The sequence below is a fragment of the Bos indicus x Bos taurus genome, chromosome 8 (assembly GCF_003369695.1).
Source record: "Bos indicus x Bos taurus breed Angus x Brahman F1 hybrid chromosome 8, Bos_hybrid_MaternalHap_v2.0, whole genome shotgun sequence".
NCBI lineage: Eukaryota > Metazoa > Chordata > Mammalia > Artiodactyla > Bovidae > Bos > Bos indicus x Bos taurus.
In genome coordinates, this window is record NC_040083.1 from 77,276,066 (window position 1) to 77,301,054 (window position 24,989).

At 40.7% G+C, this 24,989-nt stretch overlaps 3 non-coding genes across 3 annotated transcripts; all 3 read left to right on the plus strand.

Moving 5' to 3' along the window:
• Positions 1-783: 783 nt before the first annotated feature.
• TRNAC-GCA lies at positions 784-855 on the plus strand. Its single transcript has one exon. It is a non-coding gene; the product is annotated as a tRNA-Cys (tRNA).
• Positions 856-6,975: 6,120 nt separating this feature from the next.
• Positions 6,976-7,047, plus strand: TRNAC-GCA. Its single transcript has one exon. It is a non-coding gene; the product is annotated as a tRNA-Cys (tRNA).
• Positions 7,048-13,171: 6,124 nt separating this feature from the next.
• TRNAC-GCA lies at positions 13,172-13,243 on the plus strand. Its single transcript has one exon. It is a non-coding gene; the product is annotated as a tRNA-Cys (tRNA).
• The last annotated feature ends 11,746 nt before the right edge of the window (positions 13,244-24,989 follow it).

Consider the following 24,989-nt stretch of genomic DNA (forward strand, 5'->3'; position numbering starts at 1 on the left):
CAGAGCCCTTTCTCTCCCCCGTTTCTTGTAGGTAAGACTCCAGCTTCCATGACCTTCCCTGAGTTCAAAAGGGTGGATTCCAACAGTTGCTAATCAAGGGAGAAGCAGCCAAGAAACCACCTGAAAGTGAAAGTGAAAGTGAAAGTGAAAATGAAGTCGCTCAGTCGTGTTGGACTCTTTGCGACCCTGTGGACTGTAGCCCACCAAGCTCCTCTGTCCCTGGGGTTCTCCAGGCAAGAATAAGATGAAAGGGACCAGAGAAGCTCATGAAGATTGAGATCCAGACCACCTGAGATTAAAGGACTACAAGCCCTGCTCATACCCTAATCTTATCAGAGACCCCACCTTTGAACCTCTGTTATAAAACCTTCATCAAATCCTCTGAGATACATAGTTGTTGAAAAGGTTTTCTCTGCTTCATTGTATTGCTCCATTCTCAAAGATTAGTTGACTATGTTTATGTGGTCCTATTCTGGGACTCCCTACTTTGTTCCATTGATCTATTTGTGTTTTTTTTTTTTGCCGATTCCACACTGTTTTGATTACTATAGTTTTATAATAAGTCTTGAAGTTGAGTAGCATTAGTCCTCCAATTTTGCTCTTCTTCAATATTGTGTTGGCTATTCTGGTCTTTTGCCTCTCCATATAAACTTTAGAATCAGTTTTTGACATCCATAAAATAAATTTCTGGGATTTGATTAGGTTTGCATTGAGTCTGTAATTTAGATTGGGAAGAACTGATATCCTGACAATATTGTCTTCCTACCCATGAACACCAGGGCTTCCCTGGTGGCTCAGACGGTAAAGCGTCTGCCCGCAATGCAGGAGACCCAGGTTCGATTCCTGGGTCGGGAAGATCCCCTAGAGAAGGAAATGGCAATCCACTCCAGCACTCTTGCCTGGAAAATCTCATGGATGGAGGAACCTGATAGGCTACAGTCCATGGGGTCGCAAAGAGTCGGACACGACTGAGCGACATCACTTTCACCCATGAACATGGACTGTCTCTCTTTTTATTTATTTAGTTCTTTGCTTTTATTCATTAGAATTTTGTATTTTTTCTCATATAGATCCTATGTATATTTTGTTAGGTTTTACCTAAAAATTTCACTTTAGGCATGCTAATGTTAATGGTATTGTGTTTTTAAGTTCAAATTATACTTACTGGTTGTTTGAAAGTGAAGTCGCTCAGCTGTGTCCAACTCTTTGGGACCCATGGACTGTAGTCTACAAGGCTTTTCCATCCATGGGGTTTTCCAGGCAAGAATACTGGAGTGGTTGCCATTTCCTTCTCCAATCTATGAAAGTAAAAAGTGAAAGTGAAGTTGCTCAGTTGTGTCCGACTCTTGGCGACCCCATGGACTGCAGCCTACCAGGCTCCTCCATCCATGGGATTTTCCAGGCAAGAGTACTGGAGTGGGGTGCCATTGCCTTCTCTGCTCCTGCATTGCAGGCAGACACTTTACCCTCTGAGCCACCAGGGAAGCCTACTGGTTGTTTAGTATGTAGCAAAGTGACTCATTAATTTTGTGTCCTGTAGCCCTGCTGTAATCACTCATTCCAGGAGTTCTTGATTGATCTCTTCAGAGCTTCTAGATAATCTTGTCATCTGTAACAAAGACAGTTTTTGTCTTTCTTTCCAATCTGTATTCCCTTTACTTCCTTTTCCTGTCTTATTGTATTAGCAAGGACATTCAGCACAATGTTGAAAAGAAGTGGTGTGAGGGGACACTTTTGTCTTGTCTGATCTTAGTGGGAAAGCTTTGAGTTTCTCGCCATGAAGTATGATGTTAAGTGTAGTGTTTTTTGTTTGTTTATTTTTAACAGATAATTTCATCCAATTGAGGAAGTTTTCCTCTGTTCCTAGTTTATTGAGGCTTTTTGTCATGAGTGGGTGTTGGAATTTGTTAAATGCTTTTTCTTTAGTTCAGTTCAGTTGCTCAGTCATGTCTGACTCTTTGCAGCCCCATGGACTGCAGCACGCTAGGCTTCCCTGTCCATCACCAACTCCCGGAGCTTGCTCAAACTCATGTCCATCAAGTCGGTGATGCCATCCAACCATCTCATCCTCTGGCATCCCCTTCTCCTCCCGCCTTCGATCTTTCCTAGCATCAGGGTCTTTTCAAATGAGTCAGTTCTCCAAAGTATTGGAGTTTCAGCTTCAGCATCAGTCCTTCAAATGAACACTCAGGACTGATCTCCTTTAGGATGGACCGGATGGATCTCCTTGCAGTCCAAGGGATTCTTAAGAGTCTTCTCCAACACCACAGTTCAAAAGCATCAATTCTTCAGCACTCAGCTTTCTTTATAGTCCAACTCTCACATCCATACATGTCTACTGGAAAAACCATAGCTTTGACTAGACGGACCTTAGTTGGCAAAGTAATGTCTCTGCTTTTCAATATGCTGTCTAGATTGGTCATAGCTTTTCTTCCAAGGAAACGAGTCTTAATTTCATGGCTGCAGCCACCATCTGCAGTGATTTTGGAGCCCAAGAAAATAAAGTCTGTCACTGTTCCATTGTTTCCGCATTTATTTGCCATGAAGTGATGGACCAGATGCCATGATCTTAGTTTTCTGAATGTTGAGTTTTAAGCCAACTTTTTCACTCTCCTCTTTCACTTTCATCATGGTAGGGATGGGCTTTCCTTGTGTTTCTATACTGGGCTGAGGGCAGGAGGAGAAGTGGATAACAGAGATTGAGGTGGTTGGGTGGCATCACCAACTCAATGGACATGCATGCTTGCCTGATGAGTCGCTTCCGTCATTTCCTACTCTGTGTGACCCTATGGACTGCAGCCTGCCCAGGCTCCTCTGTCCATGGGATTCTTCAGGCAGGAAAACTGGAGTAGGTTGCTCTGCTCTCCCCCAGGGGATCTTCCTGGCCCAGGTATCAGACCCGTGTCTCTTACATCTCCTGCATTGACAGGTGGGTTCTTTACCACTAGCGCCACCTGGGAAGCCCCAGTGAGACATGAGTTTGAGCAAACTCTGAAAGATAGTGAAGGACAGGGAAGCCTGACATGCTACAGTCCAGGGGATCGCAAAGAGTCAGACTCAATTTAGCAAACAACAAGAGCAACTGGGCTGGGAGAAGTTCCCTGAAAAAGCTCCCAGTAGTAGAATTTCAGGAGGTAGAATTCTCATCCAGACTTTATTACTAAAGTAACTCTTGAACAGCTGTTTGACACATGTTCCCAGTCTCCTGAGAAGAGGAACCACAATGTGGAGCTCAGGATTTATTGAGGTTCCGTATTCAAATCTGACTTTTTAGGCTTGCTAATGATCTGTGACAGGAAATACTAGGGACTCACCCAAATCCACATTCTCCTCTTCATTCTGGGCACAGAGCTAGACTATGTTTCCCTGCCTCCTTTGTAGTTAGGTGTGGTCACATGCCTGAGTTTTATCTGAAATTGGTTTCCACAGTGCTTCATCTAAACCTCTTGCAAGTTCCATGCTTCTTCCCTTTCTGGCTGGTTAGACTGAGTTGATTCTAGAACAAACTTGGAAGCCTCTGTTGAATGCTGCAGCACCTCCATCAGCTTGGACTCCCTGAATGACTGTTTGGCCAACTTGCTCACTTGTTCAGTGCTGTTTCATGAGTAAGAAACAAAATTCTGTTGAGTTTGAGCCATTATATATTTGGGAGCTTATTCACTATAGCAGTTAACTTATCCTAACTACGTGTGCATGTGTGCTTAGTCACTCAGTCTTGTCTGACTCTCTGCAGCCCCATGGATTGTACCTGCCACATTCCTCTGTCCATGGGATTTCCCAGGCAAGAATATCAGAGTGGGTTGCCATTTTCCTACTCCGGGGATCTTCTCAACCCAGGGATCGAACCCATGTATCCTGAGTCTCCTGCATTGTCAGGCAGATTCTTTACCACTTGCACCACCTGGGAATCCCTATGCTAACTATAACTTATACTTTTTCTACACTTATATACACAATATATATTTTAACAGGGCTATGAGTTCTGCTGACACAGGGCCAGTGCTCCTTTCAGCAATCTGGTATATCTCTTAATCCTCATGCATCCTTTTCTCTCGAGATCTGCGGTCTTGCTTATTGTCCAGTAATGCTAAAGTGGTTCTTTCTCAGACTCTCTGGCATTTCTGTTCTACCAAATCACTTTGAGGAAATTTCTCTTCGGTCGCATTTTTTATTCAACCACTCATTCATTTCACCATTTGATGAGTAAATTATTCATTCATTTTATTCTACATTCTAAATTGATTAGATTGACCATTCTAAAAATGTTGCAAATATGTAAGGCAGTTTATAAGATTAATAAGATACCATAAAGTGGCCTATGAAAACCAAACCAGGAGTGAAAAAGAAAGAACAACAAGGGTAGAATCAACAAAATGAAGCCAGAAATATTAGCTAACATACAAGGGCTCATCTTTTTTTTTTTTTAAAGAGCTCATCTTGTTAGCCCCTGCCCTCTCTGATAGCTTACTCCTGAAGCTGCTGCTAGCTGCTTCTTCTCACCTTCATAAATCCTAAGATCTTTGGAGACCATTTCTTTAAACATCTTCTGATGGCCCCAAGCTTCCATCTCCTCCTCTGGAGTCCTTGGTGACTTGTTATCCTCTTAAATTTCAGTCAGGCAGTTGGACAGTAGGTGTGGGGAGACAACTTGGGAAGTCATTTTTCTTATTATTCATGGAACTATTTTTTCATGTATCATATTTATTTTCCATTTATACTTCTTATATTGTGAGATTGCATTCTAATCTATTACTGATTTTTCTATTGTGTTTCTTTTTTATTGATGTATAGATGTACTTTGATATGAATGATATTAATCACATTTAACATGTTACAAATATTTTTCCCAATCTGCCTTTTATCTTTTGAAAAATATGTATGCAAGTTATGTGTGTATATATATATATATATATATATATATACATATTTGAATTTGATCATTTTTCTTTAAACCTTTATTTTTTGAGCAGTTTAGGTTGACAGCAAAATTGAGGGGCATGTAGAGAGATTTTCCATAAACTCCCTGCCCCCACATACACATAACCTTCCCCAGTACCCAAGTAGTACATTTGTTACCATTATCACCCAACATCCCTAGTTTACATTAGGGTTCATTCTTGGTGTTGCATATTCTATGGGTTTGATGTATCCGCTATTATAATATCATACAGAGTAGGTTTACTGCCCTAAAATCCTCTGTGCTCTGCCTATTCATCCCTCCCTTCCTCCAACCCCTGATCTTTTTACTATTTCCATAGTTTTGCCTTTTCCAAAATATCATATAGAGTTGGAATCATGCAGTATATAGCCTTTTCAGATTGGGTTCTTTCACTTAGTAACATGTATTTAATTTTGCTCCATTTCTTTCTGTGACTCAGTTGCTTACTTCTTTTAGCACTGGAAAGAATTCCATTGTCTGGATGTACCGCAGTTCATCCAGTTACCTACTAAAGAACATTTTGGCTGCTTCCGAGTTTTGGCAATTATGCATAAAGCTGCTATAAACATTCACGTGCAAGTTTTTATGTGGGTAAATACCAAGGAGTGTGATTGCTGGATCATATGGTAAAAGTATGTGTAGTTTTGTAAGAAACCACCTGTCTTTCACAGTGGCTTACCATTTGGCATTCCCACCAGCAATTTGTGACAGTTCCCATTGCTCTACAAACTGACCAGCATTTAGTGTTCTCTGTGTTCCAAATTTTAGCCATTCTAACATGTACGTAGTAGTATATCATTGTTGTTTACTTCTGCATTTCCCCTAATAATATATGATGTGGAATGTCTTCATATGTTTATTTTTCATCTGTATATCTTCTTTGGTGAGGTGTCTGTTAAGCTCTTAGGCTCATTTTAGAATTGAGTTGTTTTCTTATTGTTGAGTTTTAAGAGTTCTTCGTATATTTTGGGTAGAAATCCTTTATCAGAAATGTCTTTTGTAAATATTTTCTCCCAGCCTTTGGCTAGTCTTCTCATTCTCTTGAAATCTTTTGCAATTATTTCTTTTGTGGATCATGCCTATGATGTTATATCCAAAACTGCATCACTGTACCAAAGGTCATTTAGGTTTTCTCCTATATTATTGTCTAAGACTTTTAGAGTTTTGCATTTAAATTTTAGGTCTATGATCCTTTGAGTTAATTTTTTGTGAAGAGTGTGAAACTGAGTAGGGCCCTGTGGGGCTCCCAGGCACAGAGCCCTTTCTCTCCCCCGTTTCTTGTAGGTAAGACTCCAGCTTCCATGACCTTCCCTGAGTTCAAAAGGGTGGATTCCAACAGTTGCTAATCAAGGGAGAAGCAGCCAAGAAACCACCTGAAAGTGAAAGTGAAAGTGAAAGTGAAAATGAAGTCGCTCAGTCGTGTTGGACTCTTTGCGACCCTGTGGACTGTAGCCCACCAAGCTCCTCTGTCCCTGGGGTTCTCCAGGCAAGAATAAGATGAAAGGGACCAGAGAAGCTCATGAAGATTGAGATCCAGACCACCTGAGATTAAAGGACTACAAGCCCTGCTCATACCCTAATCTTATCAGAGACCCCACCTTTGAACCTCTGTTATAAAACCTTCATCAAATCCTCTGAGATACATAGTTGTTGAAAAGGTTTTCTCTGCTTCATTGTATTGCTCCATTCTCAAAGATTAGTTGACTATGTTTATGTGGTCCTATTCTGGGACTCCCTACTTTGTTCCATTGATCTATTTGTGTTTTTTTTTTTTGCCGATTCCACACTGTTTTGATTACTATAGTTTTATAATAAGTCTTGAAGTTGAGTAGCATTAGTCCTCCAATTTTGCTCTTCTTCAATATTGTGTTGGCTATTCTGGTCTTTTGCCTCTCCATATAAACTTTAGAATCAGTTTTTGACATCCATAAAATAAATTTCTGGGATTTGATTAGGTTTGCATTGAGTCTGTAATTTAGATTGGGAAGAACTGATATCCTGACAATATTGTCTTCCTACCCATGAACACCAGGGCTTCCCTGGTGGCTCAGACGGTAAAGCGTCTGCCCGCAATGCAGGAGACCCAGGTTCGATTCCTGGGTCGGGAAGATCCCCTAGAGAAGGAAATGGCAATCCACTCCAGCACTCTTGCCTGGAAAATCTCATGGATGGAGGAACCTGATAGGCTACAGTCCATGGGGTCGCAAAGAGTCGGACACGACTGAGCGACATCACTTTCACCCATGAACATGGACTGTCTCTCTTTTTATTTATTTAGTTCTTTGCTTTTATTCATTAGAATTTTGTATTTTTTCTCATATAGATCCTATGTATATTTTGTTAGGTTTTACCTAAAAATTTCACTTTAGGCATGCTAATGTTAATGGTATTGTGTTTTTAAGTTCAAATTATACTTACTGGTTGTTTGAAAGTGAAGTCGCTCAGCTGTGTCCAACTCTTTGGGACCCCATGGACTGTAGTCTACAAGGCTTTTCCATCCATGGGGTTTTCCAGGCAAGAATACTGGAGTGGTTGCCATTTCCTTCTCCAATCTATGAAAGTAAAAAGTGAAAGTGAAGTTGCTCAGTTGTGTCCGACTCTTGGCGACCCCATGGACTGCAGCCTACCAGGCTCCTCCATCCATGGGATTTTCCAGGCAAGAGTACTGGAGTGGGGTGCCATTGCCTTCTCTGCTCCTGCATTGCAGGCAGACACTTTACCCTCTGAGCCACCAGGGAAGCCCTACTGGTTGTTTAGTATGTAGCAAAGTGACTCATTAATTTTGTGTCCTGTAGCCCTGCTGTAATCACTCATTCCAGGAGTTCTTGATTGATCTCTTCAGAGCTTCTAGATAATCTTGTCATCTGTAACAAAGACAGTTTTTGTCTTTCTTTCCAATCTGTATTCCCTTTACTTCCTTTTCCTGTCTTATTGTATTAGCAAGGACATTCAGCACAATGTTGAAAAGAAGTGGTGTGAGGGGACACTTTTGTCTTGTCTGATCTTAGTGGGAAAGCTTTGAGTTTCTCGCCATGAAGTATGATGTTAAGTGTAGTGTTTTTTGTTTGTTTATTTTTAACAGATAATTTCATCCAATTGAGGAAGTTTTCCTCTGTTCCTAGTTTATTGAGGCTTTTTGTCATGAGTGGGTGTTGGAATTTGTTAAATGCTTTTTCTTTAGTTCAGTTCAGTTGCTCAGTCATGTCTGACTCTTTGCAGCCCCATGGACTGCAGCACGCTAGGCTTCCCTGTCCATCACCAACTCCCGGAGCTTGCTCAAACTCATGTCCATCAAGTCGGTGATGCCATCCAACCATCTCATCCTCTGGCATCCCCTTCTCCTCCCGCCTTCGATCTTTCCTAGCATCAGGGTCTTTTCAAATGAGTCAGTTCTCCAAAGTATTGGAGTTTCAGCTTCAGCATCAGTCCTTCAAATGAACACTCAGGACTGATCTCCTTTAGGATGGACCGGATGGATCTCCTTGCAGTCCAAGGGATTCTTAAGAGTCTTCTCCAACACCACAGTTCAAAAGCATCAATTCTTCAGCACTCAGCTTTCTTTATAGTCCAACTCTCACATCCATACATGTCTACTGGAAAAACCATAGCTTTGACTAGACGGACCTTAGTTGGCAAAGTAATGTCTCTGCTTTTCAATATGCTGTCTAGATTGGTCATAGCTTTTCTTCCAAGGAAACGAGTCTTAATTTCATGGCTGCAGCCACCATCTGCAGTGATTTTGGAGCCCAAGAAAATAAAGTCTGTCACTGTTCCATTGTTTCCGCATTTATTTGCCATGAAGTGATGGACCAGATGCCATGATCTTAGTTTTCTGAATGTTGAGTTTTAAGCCAACTTTTTCACTCTCCTCTTTCACTTTCATCATGGTAGGGATGGGCTTTCCTTGTGTTTCTATACTGGGCTGAGGGCAGGAGGAGAAGTGGATAACAGAGATTGAGGTGGTTGGGTGGCATCACCAACTCAATGGACATGCATGCTTGCCTGATGAGTCGCTTCCGTCATTTCCTACTCTGTGTGACCCTATGGACTGCAGCCTGCCCAGGCTCCTCTGTCCATGGGATTCTTCAGGCAGGAAAACTGGAGTAGGTTGCTCTGCTCTCCCCCAGGGGATCTTCCTGGCCCAGGTATCAGACCCGTGTCTCTTACATCTCCTGCATTGACAGGTGGGTTCTTTACCACTAGCGCCACCTGGGAAGCCCCAGTGAGACATGAGTTTGAGCAAACTCTGAAAGATAGTGAAGGACAGGGAAGCCTGACATGCTACAGTCCAGGGGATCGCAAAGAGTCAGACTCAATTTAGCAAACAACAAGAGCAACTGGGCTGGGAGAAGTTCCCTGAAAAAGCTCCCAGTAGTAGAATTTCAGGAGGTAGAATTCTCATCCAGACTTTATTACTAAAGTAACTCTTGAACAGCTGTTTGACACATGTTCCCAGTCTCCTGAGAAGAGGAACCACAATGTGGAGCTCAGGATTTATTGAGGTTCCGTATTCAAATCTGACTTTTTAGGCTTGCTAATGATCTGTGACAGGAAATACTAGGGACTCACCCAAATCCACATTCTCCTCTTCATTCTGGGCACAGAGCTAGACTATGTTTCCCTGCCTCCTTTGTAGTTAGGTGTGGTCACATGCCTGAGTTTTATCTGAAATTGGTTTCCACAGTGCTTCATCTAAACCTCTTGCAAGTTCCATGCTTCTTCCCTTTCTGGCTGGTTAGACTGAGTTGATTCTAGAACAAACTTGGAAGCCTCTGTTGAATGCTGCAGCACCTCCATCAGCTTGGACTCCCTGAATGACTGTTTGGCCAACTTGCTCACTTGTTCAGTGCTGTTTCATGAGTAAGAAACAAAATTCTGTTGAGTTTGAGCCATTATATATTTGGGAGCTTATTCACTATAGCAGTTAACTTATCCTAACTACGTGTGCATGTGTGCTTAGTCACTCAGTCTTGTCTGACTCTCTGCAGCCCCATGGATTGTACCTGCCACATTCCTCTGTCCATGGGATTTCCCAGGCAAGAATATCAGAGTGGGTTGCCATTTTCCTACTCCGGGGATCTTCTCAACCCAGGGATCGAACCCATGTATCCTGAGTCTCCTGCATTGTCAGGCAGATTCTTTACCACTTGCACCACCTGGGAATCCCTATGCTAACTATAACTTATACTTTTTCTACACTTATATACACAATATATATTTTAACAGGGCTATGAGTTCTGCTGACACAGGGCCAGTGCTCCTTTCAGCAATCTGGTATATCTCTTAATCCTCATGCATCCTTTTCTCTCGAGATCTGCGGTCTTGCTTATTGTCCAGTAATGCTAAAGTGGTTCTTTCTCAGACTCTCTGGCATTTCTGTTCTACCAAATCACTTTGAGGAAATTTCTCTTCGGTCGCATTTTTTATTCAACCACTCATTCATTTCACCATTTGATGAGTAAATTATTCATTCATTTTATTCTACATTCTAAATTGATTAGATTGACCATTCTAAAAATGTTGCAAATATGTAAGGCAGTTTATAAGATTAATAAGATACCATAAAGTGGCCTATGAAAACCAAACCAGGAGTGAAAAAGAAAGAACAACAAGGGTAGAATCAACAAAATGAAGCCAGAAATATTAGCTAACATACAAGGGCTCATCTTTTTTTTTTTTTAAAGAGCTCATCTTGTTAGCCCCTGCCCTCTCTGATAGCTTACTCCTGAAGCTGCTGCTAGCTGCTTCTTCTCACCTTCATAAATCCTAAGATCTTTGGAGACCATTTCTTTAAACATCTTCTGATGGCCCCAAGCTTCCATCTCCTCCTCTGGAGTCCTTGGTGACTTGTTATCCTCTTAAATTTCAGTCAGGCAGTTGGACAGTAGGTGTGGGGAGACAACTTGGGAAGTCATTTTTCTTATTATTCATGGAACTATTTTTTCATGTATCATATTTATTTTCCATTTATACTTCTTATATTGTGAGATTGCATTCTAATCTATTACTGATTTTTCTATTGTGTTTCTTTTTTATTGATGTATAGATGTACTTTGATATGAATGATATTAATCACATTTAACATGTTACAAATATTTTTCCCAATCTGCCTTTTATCTTTTGAAAAATATGTATGCAAGTTATGTGTGTATATATATATATATATATATATATATATACATATTTGAATTTGATCATTTTTCTTTAAACCTTTATTTTTTGAGCAGTTTAGGTTGACAGCAAAATTGAGGGGCATGTAGAGAGATTTTCCATAAACTCCCTGCCCCCACATACACATAACCTTCCCCAGTACCCAAGTAGTACATTTGTTACCATTATCACCCAACATCCCTAGTTTACATTAGGGTTCATTCTTGGTGTTGCATATTCTATGGGTTTGATGTATCCGCTATTATAATATCATACAGAGTAGGTTTACTGCCCTAAAATCCTCTGTGCTCTGCCTATTCATCCCTCCCTTCCTCCAACCCCTGATCTTTTTACTATTTCCATAGTTTTGCCTTTTCCAAAATATCATATAGAGTTGGAATCATGCAGTATATAGCCTTTTCAGATTGGGTTCTTTCACTTAGTAACATGTATTTAATTTTGCTCCATTTCTTTCTGTGACTCAGTTGCTTACTTCTTTTAGCACTGGAAAGAATTCCATTGTCTGGATGTACCGCAGTTCATCCAGTTACCTACTAAAGAACATTTTGGCTGCTTCCGAGTTTTGGCAATTATGCATAAAGCTGCTATAAACATTCACGTGCAAGTTTTTATGTGGGTAAATACCAAGGAGTGTGATTGCTGGATCATATGGTAAAAGTATGTGTAGTTTTGTAAGAAACCACCTGTCTTTCACAGTGGCTTACCATTTGGCATTCCCACCAGCAATTTGTGACAGTTCCCATTGCTCTACAAACTGACCAGCATTTAGTGTTCTCTGTGTTCCAAATTTTAGCCATTCTAACATGTACGTAGTAGTATATCATTGTTGTTTACTTCTGCATTTCCCCTAATAATATATGATGTGGAATGTCTTCATATGTTTATTTTTCATCTGTATATCTTCTTTGGTGAGGTGTCTGTTAAGCTCTTAGGCTCATTTTAGAATTGAGTTGTTTTCTTATTGTTGAGTTTTAAGAGTTCTTCGTATATTTTGGGTAGAAATCCTTTATCAGAAATGTCTTTTGTAAATATTTTCTCCCAGCCTTTGGCTAGTCTTCTCATTCTCTTGAAATCTTTTGCAATTATTTCTTTTGTGGATCATGCCTATGATGTTATATCCAAAACTGCATCACTGTACCAAAGGTCATTTAGGTTTTCTCCTATATTATTGTCTAAGACTTTTAGAGTTTTGCATTTAAATTTTAGGTCTATGATCCTTTGAGTTAATTTTTTGTGAAGAGTGTGAAACTGAGTAGGGCCCTGTGGGGCTCCCAGGCACAGAGCCCTTTCTCTCCCCCGTTTCTTGTAGGTAAGACTCCAGCTTCCATGACCTTCCCTGAGTTCAAAAGGGTGGATTCCAACAGTTGCTAATCAAGGGAGAAGCAGCCAAGAAACCACCTGAAAGTGAAAGTGAAAGTGAAAGTGAAAATGAAGTCGCTCAGTCGTGTTGGACTCTTTGCGACCCTGTGGACTGTAGCCCACCAAGCTCCTCTGTCCCTGGGGTTCTCCAGGCAAGAATAAGATGAAAGGGACCAGAGAAGCTCATGAAGATTGAGATCCAGACCACCTGAGATTAAAGGACTACAAGCCCTGCTCATACCCTAATCTTATCAGAGACCCCACCTTTGAACCTCTGTTATAAAACCTTCATCAAATCCTCTGAGATACATAGTTGTTGAAAAGGTTTTCTCTGCTTCATTGTATTGCTCCATTCTCAAAGATTAGTTGACTATGTTTATGTGGTCCTATTCTGGGACTCCCTACTTTGTTCCATTGATCTATTTGTGTTTTTTTTTTTTGCCGATTCCACACTGTTTTGATTACTATAGTTTTATAATAAGTCTTGAAGTTGAGTAGCATTAGTCCTCCAATTTTGCTCTTCTTCAATATTGTGTTGGCTATTCTGGTCTTTTGCCTCTCCATATAAACTTTAGAATCAGTTTTTGACATCCATAAAATAAATTTCTGGGATTTGATTAGGTTTGCATTGAGTCTGTAATTTAGATTGGGAAGAACTGATATCCTGACAATATTGTCTTCCTACCCATGAACACCAGGGCTTCCCTGGTGGCTCAGACGGTAAAGCGTCTGCCCGCAATGCAGGAGACCCAGGTTCGATTCCTGGGTCGGGAAGATCCCCTAGAGAAGGAAATGGCAATCCACTCCAGCACTCTTGCCTGGAAAATCTCATGGATGGAGGAACCTGATAGGCTACAGTCCATGGGGTCGCAAAGAGTCGGACACGACTGAGCGACATCACTTTCACCCATGAACATGGACTGTCTCTCTTTTTATTTATTTAGTTCTTTGCTTTTATTCATTAGAATTTTGTATTTTTTCTCATATAGATCCTATGTATATTTTGTTAGGTTTTACCTAAAAATTTCACTTTAGGCATGCTAATGTTAATGGTATTGTGTTTTTAAGTTCAAATTATACTTACTGGTTGTTTGAAAGTGAAGTCGCTCAGCTGTGTCCAACTCTTTGGGACCCCATGGACTGTAGTCTACAAGGCTTTTCCATCCATGGGGTTTTCCAGGCAAGAATACTGGAGTGGTTGCCATTTCCTTCTCCAATCTATGAAAGTAAAAAGTGAAAGTGAAGTTGCTCAGTTGTGTCCGACTCTTGGCGACCCCATGGACTGCAGCCTACCAGGCTCCTCCATCCATGGGATTTTCCAGGCAAGAGTACTGGAGTGGGGTGCCATTGCCTTCTCTGCTCCTGCATTGCAGGCAGACACTTTACCCTCTGAGCCACCAGGGAAGCCCTACTGGTTGTTTAGTATGTAGCAAAGTGACTCATTAATTTTGTGTCCTGTAGCCCTGCTGTAATCACTCATTCCAGGAGTTCTTGATTGATCTCTTCAGAGCTTCTAGATAATCTTGTCATCTGTAACAAAGACAGTTTTTGTCTTTCTTTCCAATCTGTATTCCCTTTACTTCCTTTTCCTGTCTTATTGTATTAGCAAGGACATTCAGCACAATGTTGAAAAGAAGTGGTGTGAGGGGACACTTTTGTCTTGTCTGATCTTAGTGGGAAAGCTTTGAGTTTCTCGCCATGAAGTATGATGTTAAGTGTAGTGTTTTTTGTTTGTTTATTTTTAACAGATAATTTCATCCAATTGAGGAAGTTTTCCTCTGTTCCTAGTTTATTGAGGCTTTTTGTCATGAGTGGGTGTTGGAATTTGTTAAATGCTTTTTCTTTAGTTCAGTTCAGTTGCTCAGTCATGTCTGACTCTTTGCAGCCCCATGGACTGCAGCACGCTAGGCTTCCCTGTCCATCACCAACTCCCGGAGCTTGCTCAAACTCATGTCCATCAAGTCGGTGATGCCATCCAACCATCTCATCCTCTGGCATCCCCTTCTCCTCCCGCCTTCGATCTTTCCTAGCATCAGGGTCTTTTCAAATGAGTCAGTTCTCCAAAGTATTGGAGTTTCAGCTTCAGCATCAGTCCTTCAAATGAACACTCAGGACTGATCTCCTTTAGGATGGACCGGATGGATCTCCTTGCAGTCCAAGGGATTCTTAAGAGTCTTCTCCAACACCACAGTTCAAAAGCATCAATTCTTCAGCACTCAGCTTTCTTTATAGTCCAACTCTCACATCCATACATGTCTACTGGAAAAACCATAGCTTTGACTAGACGGACCTTAGTTGGCAAAGTAATGTCTCTGCTTTTCAATATGCTGTCTAGATTGGTCATAGCTTTTCTTCCAAGGAAACGAGTCTTAATTTCATGGCTGCAGCCACCATCTGCAGTGATTTTGGAGCCCAAGAAAGTCAGGTCTGTCACTGTTTCCATTGTTTCCCCGTCTATTTGCCATGAAGTGATGGGACCAGATGCCATGATCTTAGTTTTCTGAATGTTGAGTTTTAAGCCAGCTTTTTCACTCTCCTCTTTCACTTTCATCAAGAGGCTCTCTAGTTCTTCTTCGCTTTCTGCTGTAAGAGTGGTGTCATCTGCATATCTGAGGTTATTGATATTTCTCCTGGCAATCTTGATTCCGGCTTGTGCTTCATCCAGCCTATCATTTCACATGATGTACTCTGCATATACGTTAAATAAGCAGGGTGACAATATACAGTCTTGATGTTCTCCTTTCCCAATTTTGAATCAGTCTGTTGTTCCATGTGTAGTTCTAACTATTGCTTCTTGACCTACATACAGATTTCTCAGGAGGCAGGTATCTATTGGTATAGTCAAATGATTTCTCTCTCTCTTTTTTTGTTTTAGTCTGTTGATGTGATGGATTACATTAATTGGTTTTCAAATGTTGGATCAGACTTGCATAAGTGGGATAAATTCCACTTGGTTTTTGTGATGTTTGGAGAAGGCAATGGCACCCCACTCCAGTACTCTTGCCTGGAAAATCCCATCGATGGAGGAGCCTGGTAGGTTGCAGTCCATGGGGTCGCTAGGAGTCGGACATGACTGAGCAACTTCACTTTCACTTTTCACTTTCATGCACTGGAGAAGGAAATGGCAACCCACTCCAGTGTTCTTGCCTGGAGAATCCCAGGGACGGGGAGCCTGGTGGGCTACCGTTCATGGGGTTGCACAGAGTCCGACACGACTGAAGTGACTTAGCATAGCATAGCATTGTGATGTTATGATTTATAAGGAATATATATATTTGGTCCTAGTCCCTGCTCTGGCACAGAAATCCTAAAACCTTCAGAATTTCCTAGGTGATGAGAATGGAAAATATGTCTTTTGTTTTGTTGATGAAGTGACATTTGGAAAGCACCTAAGTATGGGGCTTATTGCCCAGGAAAGCAACCATGTGATCAGAGGCTTGAAACTTTCAGTCCCACCCTCTAGATTTCTGGGTAGGAGACAGGGCCTGGAGATTGAGTTCAATCACCAATGGCCAATGATTTGATCAACCATGTATGTGTAATGAAGCCTCCATAAAACCCAGAATGACAGTGTCTGGAGGGCTTCTGAGTTGTTGAACATGTGGAGACTCAGGAAGAGTGGTGTGCTCAGAGAGAGTGGAAGTGCTTTGTCCCTTTCCCATACCTTGCCCTATGTATGTCATCCATCTGGCTGTTTCTGAGTTTTATCTTTTGTAATAAACTGGTAATATAGTTAGTAAACTTCTTAAAGTCTGTGAGCTACTTTAGCAAATTAATAAAATCCAAGGGAGAAGGCATGGGAAACTGATTTATAGACAGTTGGTCAGAAGCACAGGTAACAGTGCTGTTTAGTCACTAAGTCATGTCCTACCCTGTGGACTGTAGCCTGCCAGGCTCCTCTGTCCATGGGATTTCCCAGGCAAGAATACCAGAGTAGGTTGCTATTTCCTTTTCCAAGGGATATTTCTGACCGAGGGATCGAACCTGTGTCTCCTGCATCGCAAGTGGATTCTTTACCGCTGAGCCACCTAGAAAGGCCAGGTAACAATCTGGACTTGGAACTGTCATCTGAAATGGGGGCTGTCTTGTGGGACTGAGCTCTCAGCTTGTGGAATCTGATGCTATTAATATTGTTTGGTAGATAGTGTCAGAATTGAGTTATTTTAGAATTGAGTTGACCTGTAGGACTCCCAGCTGGTGTCAGAAACTGCTTGGTGTAGAGTAAAAACCCACAAATCAGAATTGGTATTGTGGTATGCATTTACTCCTTCCTCTTGCCTATCTTAACCACAGTCAGATGGTGATGCAAGGTGGGCAGGACATACCAGCAGTGTCAACCTGGGGGGCTGACAGTGAGATTTCTTTGAAGAAAGCTTTATTTGAGCTCAGGGAGGCCTTAGCAAGAGCCAAGTGCCAGACGGAACATGTGTTGGCTGCTCTGCATACCTACCCAGTTGGCCAGCCTGCCTGCCATCCATCCATCGATTTGTTCTTTTCTTGAACAGATGTTTACCCAGCACCTAGTGTGCTTGGATGAACACAGTGAGCAAGACAGACTCAGACCCAGGCCTCTTGGCACTTGATGAGAAAGACAAGCAGGTTCCCAAACAAGGCTGTGAGGTTTTTTTTTTGTGTGTGTGAGATTTTTTTGAGAGCTACAGAGGCATGTGGGAAGGTGCGACATCCCCAAATGTATTCACTACTATTTCCTTGGCACTTAGAACAGCTCCTGGCATCTAGTAGTTGCTCAATAAATGCCTGGGTAAGTGAAACAGAAGACTGGGAGATGGGCTGCTTCAGACAGGGGGTTCAGAGAAGGCCTCTCCAAAGAGGTGACACCTTTGAGCTGAACCCTAAATTGATGGAAGGAGCCACATGTGATGATCTGGAGAAAAGCAATCCAGACCTAGGGACCTGCTAAGGCCAAGGTCGTCAAGTGGGAGAGAGTGGTTCTTCCAACTGCTAGGAGGCCAATGTGACAGAACAGCCCCAGGAGAGGTTAGTGGGGTGGGTGGGGTCAAATCATTCAGGACCTGGGGGGCCATAGCCACAAGCAATGGGATGCTATCAGAAGGTTTTAGGCAGGGAAGGACACAAGTCCGGTCCACATTTTGCAAAGATGACTGGCAGTTGTGGGCAGGATGAGCCATAAGGGCAAGTGTGGAAATTGGGAAGCCAGTTAGAAACTAGTTAGTTGCTCAGGCCAGAGGTGATGGGTTGGATGAGGCAAAGTTGGTGAAGATGGAGAAACACAAACAGACCAAGAATGCCTTTTGAAGGCAGAACCTATGGGATCCACTCAGAACCTGTACTGAGTATCAATGATACACCATGCCTGGTTCTAGGTCCCTTGCGTATTGACTCATTGGGTCATTCAACAAATGTTAGCCCTGCCTGCTCTCACACATTTGATCCCTGGGTAGGGAAGATCCCTTGGAGGAGGAAATGGCAACCCACTCCAGTATCTTAGCCTGGAAAATCCCATGGACAGAGGAGCCTAGTGGATTATAGCCCATGGTGTCACAAAGAGTTGGACACGACTGAAGCAACTGAGCATGCATGCATGCATAGAATTATTTTTGTTCTTTTTTGGATTTGATTTGCTAATATTTTGTTGATTTTTAAAATCTGTTTTCATGAGTGATATTGGCTTGTGGTTTTTTTTTCTTATAATGTCTTTGTCTGGCTTTAGTTTTAAGGTAATGCTGGCCTTAGGGATTGATTTAAGAAGTATTCCTTCTGCTTCTATCATCTGAAAGAGAGTACAGAGAGTTGTATAATTTCTTCCTTAAATGTTTGGTAGCATTTATTAGTGAATCCATGTGGTCCTGGTGTTTTCTTTTATTGAAAATTTATTGATTATGGATTCAATTTCTTTAATACATATAGGCATATCAGATCATCTATTTCTGTTTGTGTGAACTTTAGCAGATTGTATCTTTCAAGCAATTGGTCCATTTCATTTAAGTTATCAAATTTCTGCATAAAGTTTTATATCAGATCAGATCAGATCAGTAGCTCAGTCATGTCCGACTCTTTGCGACCCCATGAATAGCAGCATGCCAGGCCTCCCTGTCCATCACCAACTCCCGGAGTTCACTGAGAGTCACGTCCATCGAGTCAGTGATGCCATCCAGCCATCTCATCCTCTGTCGTCCCCTTCTCCTCCTGCCCCCAATCCCTCCCAGCATCAGACTCTTTTCCAATGAGTCAACTCTTCACATGAGGTGGCCAAAGTACTGGAGTTTCAGCTTTAGCATCATTCCTTCCAAAGAAATTCCAGGGCTGATCTCCTTCAGAATGGACTGGTTGGATCTCCTTGCAGTCCAAGGGACTCTCAAGAGTCTTCTCCAACACCACAGTTGAAAAGCATCAATTCTTTGGTGCTCAGCCTTCTTCACAGTCCAACTCTCACAGCCATACATGACCACTGGAAAAACCATAGCCTTGACTAGACGAACCTTTGTTGGCAAAGTAATGTCTCTGCTTTTGAATATGCTATCTAGGTTGGTCATACCTTTCCTTCCAAGGAGCAAGCATCTTTTAATTTCATGGCTGCAGTCACCATCTGTAGTGATTTTGGAGCCCAGAAAAATAAAGTCTGACACTGTTTCCCCTGTTTCCCCATCTATTTGCCATGAAGTGGTGGGACCGGATGCCATGATTTTCGTTTTCTGAATGTTGAGCTTTAAGCCAACTTTTTCACTCTCCACTTTCACTTTCATCAAGAGGCTTTTGAGTTCCTCTTCACTTTCTGCCATAAGGGTGGTGTCATCTGCATATCTGAGGTTATTGATTCTTTTAATATCCTTTTCCATGGGGTCTGAAATAATAGCCCCTGTTTGCATATCAAATATTGGTAATTTGTATCCTCTCTCTCTTTGTTTTTCTTAGTTAATCTGGCAAGAGGCTTATCAATTTTACTGATCTTTTTGAAAAACTACCCTTTGGTTTTATTGATTTTCTCTGTTGATACCATGTTTTCTTTTCTTTTCTCTCTCTTTTAGCCTCACCACATGCACAATCTTAGTTTCCTGACCAGGGATTGAGTCCATGCCCCCTGCAGTGGAAGTATGGAATCTTAACCACTGGACTGCCAGAGAATCTGCAGTATCCTGTTTTCAATTTCACTGATTTTTTGCTCTAATTTTTATTATTTCTTCCAAGTCTATGCCCCAACCTCCAATGCCAAAGAAGCTGAAGTTGAGCAATTCTATGAAGACATTCAAGACCTTCTAGAACTAACACCAAAAAAAAGATGTCTTTTTCATCATAGGGGACTGAAATGCAAAAGTAGGAAGTCAAGAGATACCTGGAGTAACAGGCAAGTTTAGCCTTGGAGTACAAAATGAAGCAGGGCAAAGCTAACAGAGTTTTGCCAAGAGAACACACTGGTCATAGCAAACACCTTCTTCCAACAACACAATAGATGACTCTACTCATGAACATTACCAGATGGTCAATATCAGATCCCATCACTTCATGGCAAATAGATGGGGAAACAATAGAAACAACGACAGACATTATTTTCTTGAGTTCCAAAATCACTGCAGATGGTAACTGCAGCCATGAAATTAAAAGACACTTGCTCCTTGGAAGAAAGTTATGACCAACCTAGACAGCATATTATAAAGCAGAGACATTACTTTGCAAACAAAGGTCTGTCTAGTCAAAGCTATGGTTTTTCCAGTAGTCATGTATGGATGTGAGAGTTGGACTATAAAGAAAGCTGAGCGCTGAAGAATTGATGCTTTTGAATTGTGGTGTTGGAGAAGACTTGAAAGTCCCTTGGAATGCAAGGAGATTTAACCAGTCCATCCTAAAGGAAGTCAGTCCTGAATATTCATTGGAAGGATTGATACTGAAATTGAAGTTCCAATACTTTGGCCACCTGATGCAAAGATCTGACTCAATGGAAAAGACCCTGATGCTGGGAAATATTGAAAGCAGGAGACAGGGGCTACAGAGAATGAGATGGCTGGATGGCATCACCGACTTGATGGACATGAGTTTGAGCAAGCTCCAGGAGTTGGTGATGCACAGGGAAGCCTGGCGTGCTTCAGTCCATGGGGTCTCAAAGAGTCAGACACGACTGAGTGACTGAACTGAACTGAACTCATGTATATACAGATTTCCAGGTGGCTCAGTAGTTGAGAATCTGAGCAACTAAATCTAAACAAGTGAGTCATTGAGCATGTGTGCACACGTATGTATATACACATATATCAATATATATGTGTGTCTAACTGAATCACTGATGTACAGCTGAAACTAACACAACATTGTATATCAACTATACTTTGATAAAGTTAAAAAAAATTCTCATCACAAGAAAAAATTTCAAGTAAGTATGAAGTTAGATATTAACTAGACTTATTTTAATTACTTTATAACATACAAATATCAATCACTATGTTATACATTGGAAATTAATGTTATATGTCAGTTATATCACAATAAAAATATAAACAAACATTTTCAGTCATATTGCTCTAGTTTTAGCAAATTTTTTGTTTAGTATTTCTGTATAGTTTATAAAAGAAAATATTTTTTAAAGTAAAAAAACTAAATAGTACATTATATATTTCTAAAGGAATCCAAAGAATACAAATTATATAAGAAATTATTCCCTTTTAATCTTTCCTCCTGTGCTGTCATTTCACTTCCCACCTTTGGGAAAAAACATTTACCTATCAGGTTTGTGTGTATCCTTCAGGATATGTAATTTTCCATATATATGCTGTGTATGTGCTTGGTTGCTCAGTCGTGTCTGACTCTTTGAAACCCCATGGACTGTAGCCCGCCAGGCTCCTCTGTCCATGGGGATTTTAAGAATACTGGAGTGGGTTTCCTTCCTCCAGGGGATTTTCCCAACCCAGGGATCGAATCCAGGTCTCCCTCATTGCAGGTGGATTCTTTACTGTCTGAGCCACCAGGGAAGCCCAATTTTCCACATATTTACATTTAAATATTCACATGGGAATCACATGTGTATACAACAAAATTAGGACCACGCTATGTATATTATTCTGTAACTTATTTTTTCACTTAGTACACATTTGGAGAACTTTCCATTTTGTGTGTCCATATCTACCTAAAAAATTGCTGTATAATATTCCATTATATTGAAGTTTATTTAGTTGTTCTTTTCTCTATGAGCATTTATATAGTTTTGAATTTTTTATTAACATAAATGATACTGTGAAAAATTCTTTTCACTTTGAACATTTTGGGAAGCATTTCTCTTCTTTAGAAGAGGAATTACTAGATATTTTAAACATTTGAAGATTTTTTACAAATCTGATGGGTAAAAAATATCCTTTCCTTGTTTTACAAGTACAATTTCACTGAGTTCTCGTGAGATTGAGCAGTTTTTCACATATTTATTGGTGATTTATAGCTTTTGTATTTTGTAATATTTATCTTTTGCTTTATATGTTATAAATATTTTCTTCCTGTTTCTCATTTGTTCTTTATACTTTGCTTATGGTATCTTCACAGTTACGTTTTTCTACTTTATGAAGTCAAGTCTGCCAATCTTTCATTTTTTTCATTTTTGGCCTAAGAAAATCTTCCTTACCACAAGCTCACAAATAATATGCTCCTAGTTTTTCTGCACAATATGTGTTGATGAGGTGAACACAGGCTAGCTGTTCAACGAACTCTTTCCCTTTTCCTTCTGAGCACATAGCCAGACTTTATATCCCAACCTTCCTTGCAACTGGTATGGCCATGCTATTGAGTTCTGAGTAACAGAATGCAGACAGAGGCTAATGGAGTGTGTGCCATTTTCCACGATTTGCCTGGGTGATCTTTTATACTATTTTCCCATTTGGTTGTCTGTAAGGAATATAACCCCCAGGGAGAAATGGGGAGCTACATATTGAAGACGATGGAGCCATAATATGAAAAGTGCTAGAATCTGAATCATCCCTTGGAGAAGAGCTGCTTGATCAGAAATATGTGTTTTGAATTTAAGGAGACTTTTAGGCCACTGTGATGTGGGGATTTATCTGTTATTACAGCAATACATGAACCGTGAACTTCCAGATGTTCAAGCTGGTTTTAGAAAAGGCAGAGGAACCAGAGATCAAATTGCCAACATCCTCTGGATCATCAAAAAAGCAAGAGAGTTCCAGAAAAACATCTATTTCTGCTTTATTGACTATGCCAAAGCCTTTGACTGTGTGGATCACAATAAACTGTGGAAAATTCTGAAAGAGATGGGAATACCAGACCACCCGACCTGCCTCTTCAGAAACCTATATGCAGGTCAGGAAGCAACAGTTAGAACTGGACATGGAACAACAGACGGGTTCCAAATAGGAAAAGGAGTACGTCAAGGCTGTATATTGTCACCCTGCTTATTTAACTTCTATGCAGAGTACATCATGAGAAACGCTGGGCTGGAAGAGGCACAAGCAGATGGTGATTGCAGCCATGAAATTAAAAGACACTTATTCCTTGGAAGGAAAGTTACAACCTACCTACACAGCATATTAAAAAGCAGAGACATTACTTTGCCAGCAAAGGTCCGTCTAGTCAAGGCTATAGTTTTTCCAGTGGTCGTGTATGGATGTGAGACTTGGACTGTGAAGAAAGCTGAGCGCCGAAGCATTGATGCTTTTGAACTGTGGTGTTGGAGAAGACTCTTGAGAGTCCCTTGGACTGCAAGGAGATCCAACCAGTCCATTCTAAAGGAGATCAGTTGTGGGTGTTCATTGGAAGGAATGATGCTAAAGCTGAAACTCCAATACTTTGGCCACCTCATGCAAAGAGTTGATTCATTGGAAAAGAGTCTGATGCTGGGAGGGATTGGGGGCAGGAGGAGAAGGGGATGACAGAGGATCAGATGGCTGGATGGCATCACCAACTCGATGGACATGACTTTAAGTAAACTCCGGGAGTTGGTGATAGACAGGGAGGCCTGGTGTGCTGCAATTCATGGGGTCGCAAAGAGTCAGATGTGACTGAGTGACTGAACTGAACTGAACAGCTACTAAATACCTTAACTAATATATATTTGCATATGTTTCTAATATTTACATCTCTAGTACAATTGATAAATAACTTATTTTTATGCTTGGTATGAGATCAAGATCTAACTAAAGTTCCTCTTTCCCAGAATGGACAGTTGATTTCGGGGGCTAGTTTGTCTTTTATCTATCTATCTAAAATGTTACCCTTATCATATATTTGACTGTACCACATACAACTGGAAAATTTCAGCCATTTTTGGTCTCTAAAGCAGTTTCAATCAATTTAATATTAAATTTTCTTGTACATATTAGAATGTTTATAAACTTTCTATTCTTGCCTATCAAGCTATGTTCCTATCTACCAGTAATGAAGCCATTTGGTATCATTTCAGGGACTCCAGTGAATTCCAGGACTATAATTCTTTATGTTTCAGTGCAGAAGAGAATTCAGCAGGAGGCAAAGAGATAGATAAGAAGTAACTTATTAAAATATGATTCTTGTGAAGTTTACAAGTGGGCAGGTGAGAAATGCCATGCCCAGAGAACTTACTGAGCTACAGTTTTATAATCAAAAGAAAAGTTGGGAAGAGAGAGAAGAATTTCTATGTCTTTCTTGAGTAGCTGTCATGCTTCCATCATCACGTCCTCCTCCAGGTTGAGCAGGGGAGTCTTCTTGTCCCTACATGGTCAAGCTCGGTCCACAAATTATTGTGTTTTTTTTTTAATGTGTAGAAAGAGCATGCCCTAAGGATCATTAACTTACTGAGCTCATTGGACAGAATGTGGGACTCATGCCACCATTGTTTTATTGTTTGGGGGCTTCTGTTCATGGTTTTGTTGTTAAACAAGCCTGCTTGGTTTTGTGGCTAAGCAAACCTGCTTTTTTTCAGAAATCATTAACTTCTAGGGATCTCCCTGATTTTTCGACTTATAATCCCCTAGTGAGATTAGCTATTTAATCACCTACTTTTTTCCTTTCTCTGTCCCTATCAGTAACATAGTTTTAATTATTGTAGCATTGCAGTATATTTCATGTCAAGTAGGGCAAGATAAACTTTAAAATCAGTTGGTCAAGTTCTATGAAAAATCCTGTTGATATTTTGAGTGGAATTGCATTATATTTGTATAGATTAATTTTGAGAATCAACATCCCTATAATATGGGGCTTTCTCAGTTGGGAATATGGTTATAAACAGGTAAGATAAAACTTGTCCACAAATAATTCGAAAATGTAGGTTACAGCTTTAGGAGAGCCAGAGGTTTAATGGCTACTGCTTGTCTCTATCATGGGCATGAAGGGCAATTTACTTACTAGGACCTTCTAAATTTTAACCTGTACCTGGTCACCTCTGGTGTTCATTAGGGAGAAAGGGCTTCTGCTATGTACTTATTTATAAATTTTCTTTATCTCTCCAATATGGTATAAGTACCACAAAATTAAGATTTTGCCTTCTTTATTCACTGAAGTATCTCCAGTGCTTAGAACAGAGCCTTGACCCATCACAGACTCTTGAAAATTTTTGTCAAAAGAAGGAAATAAT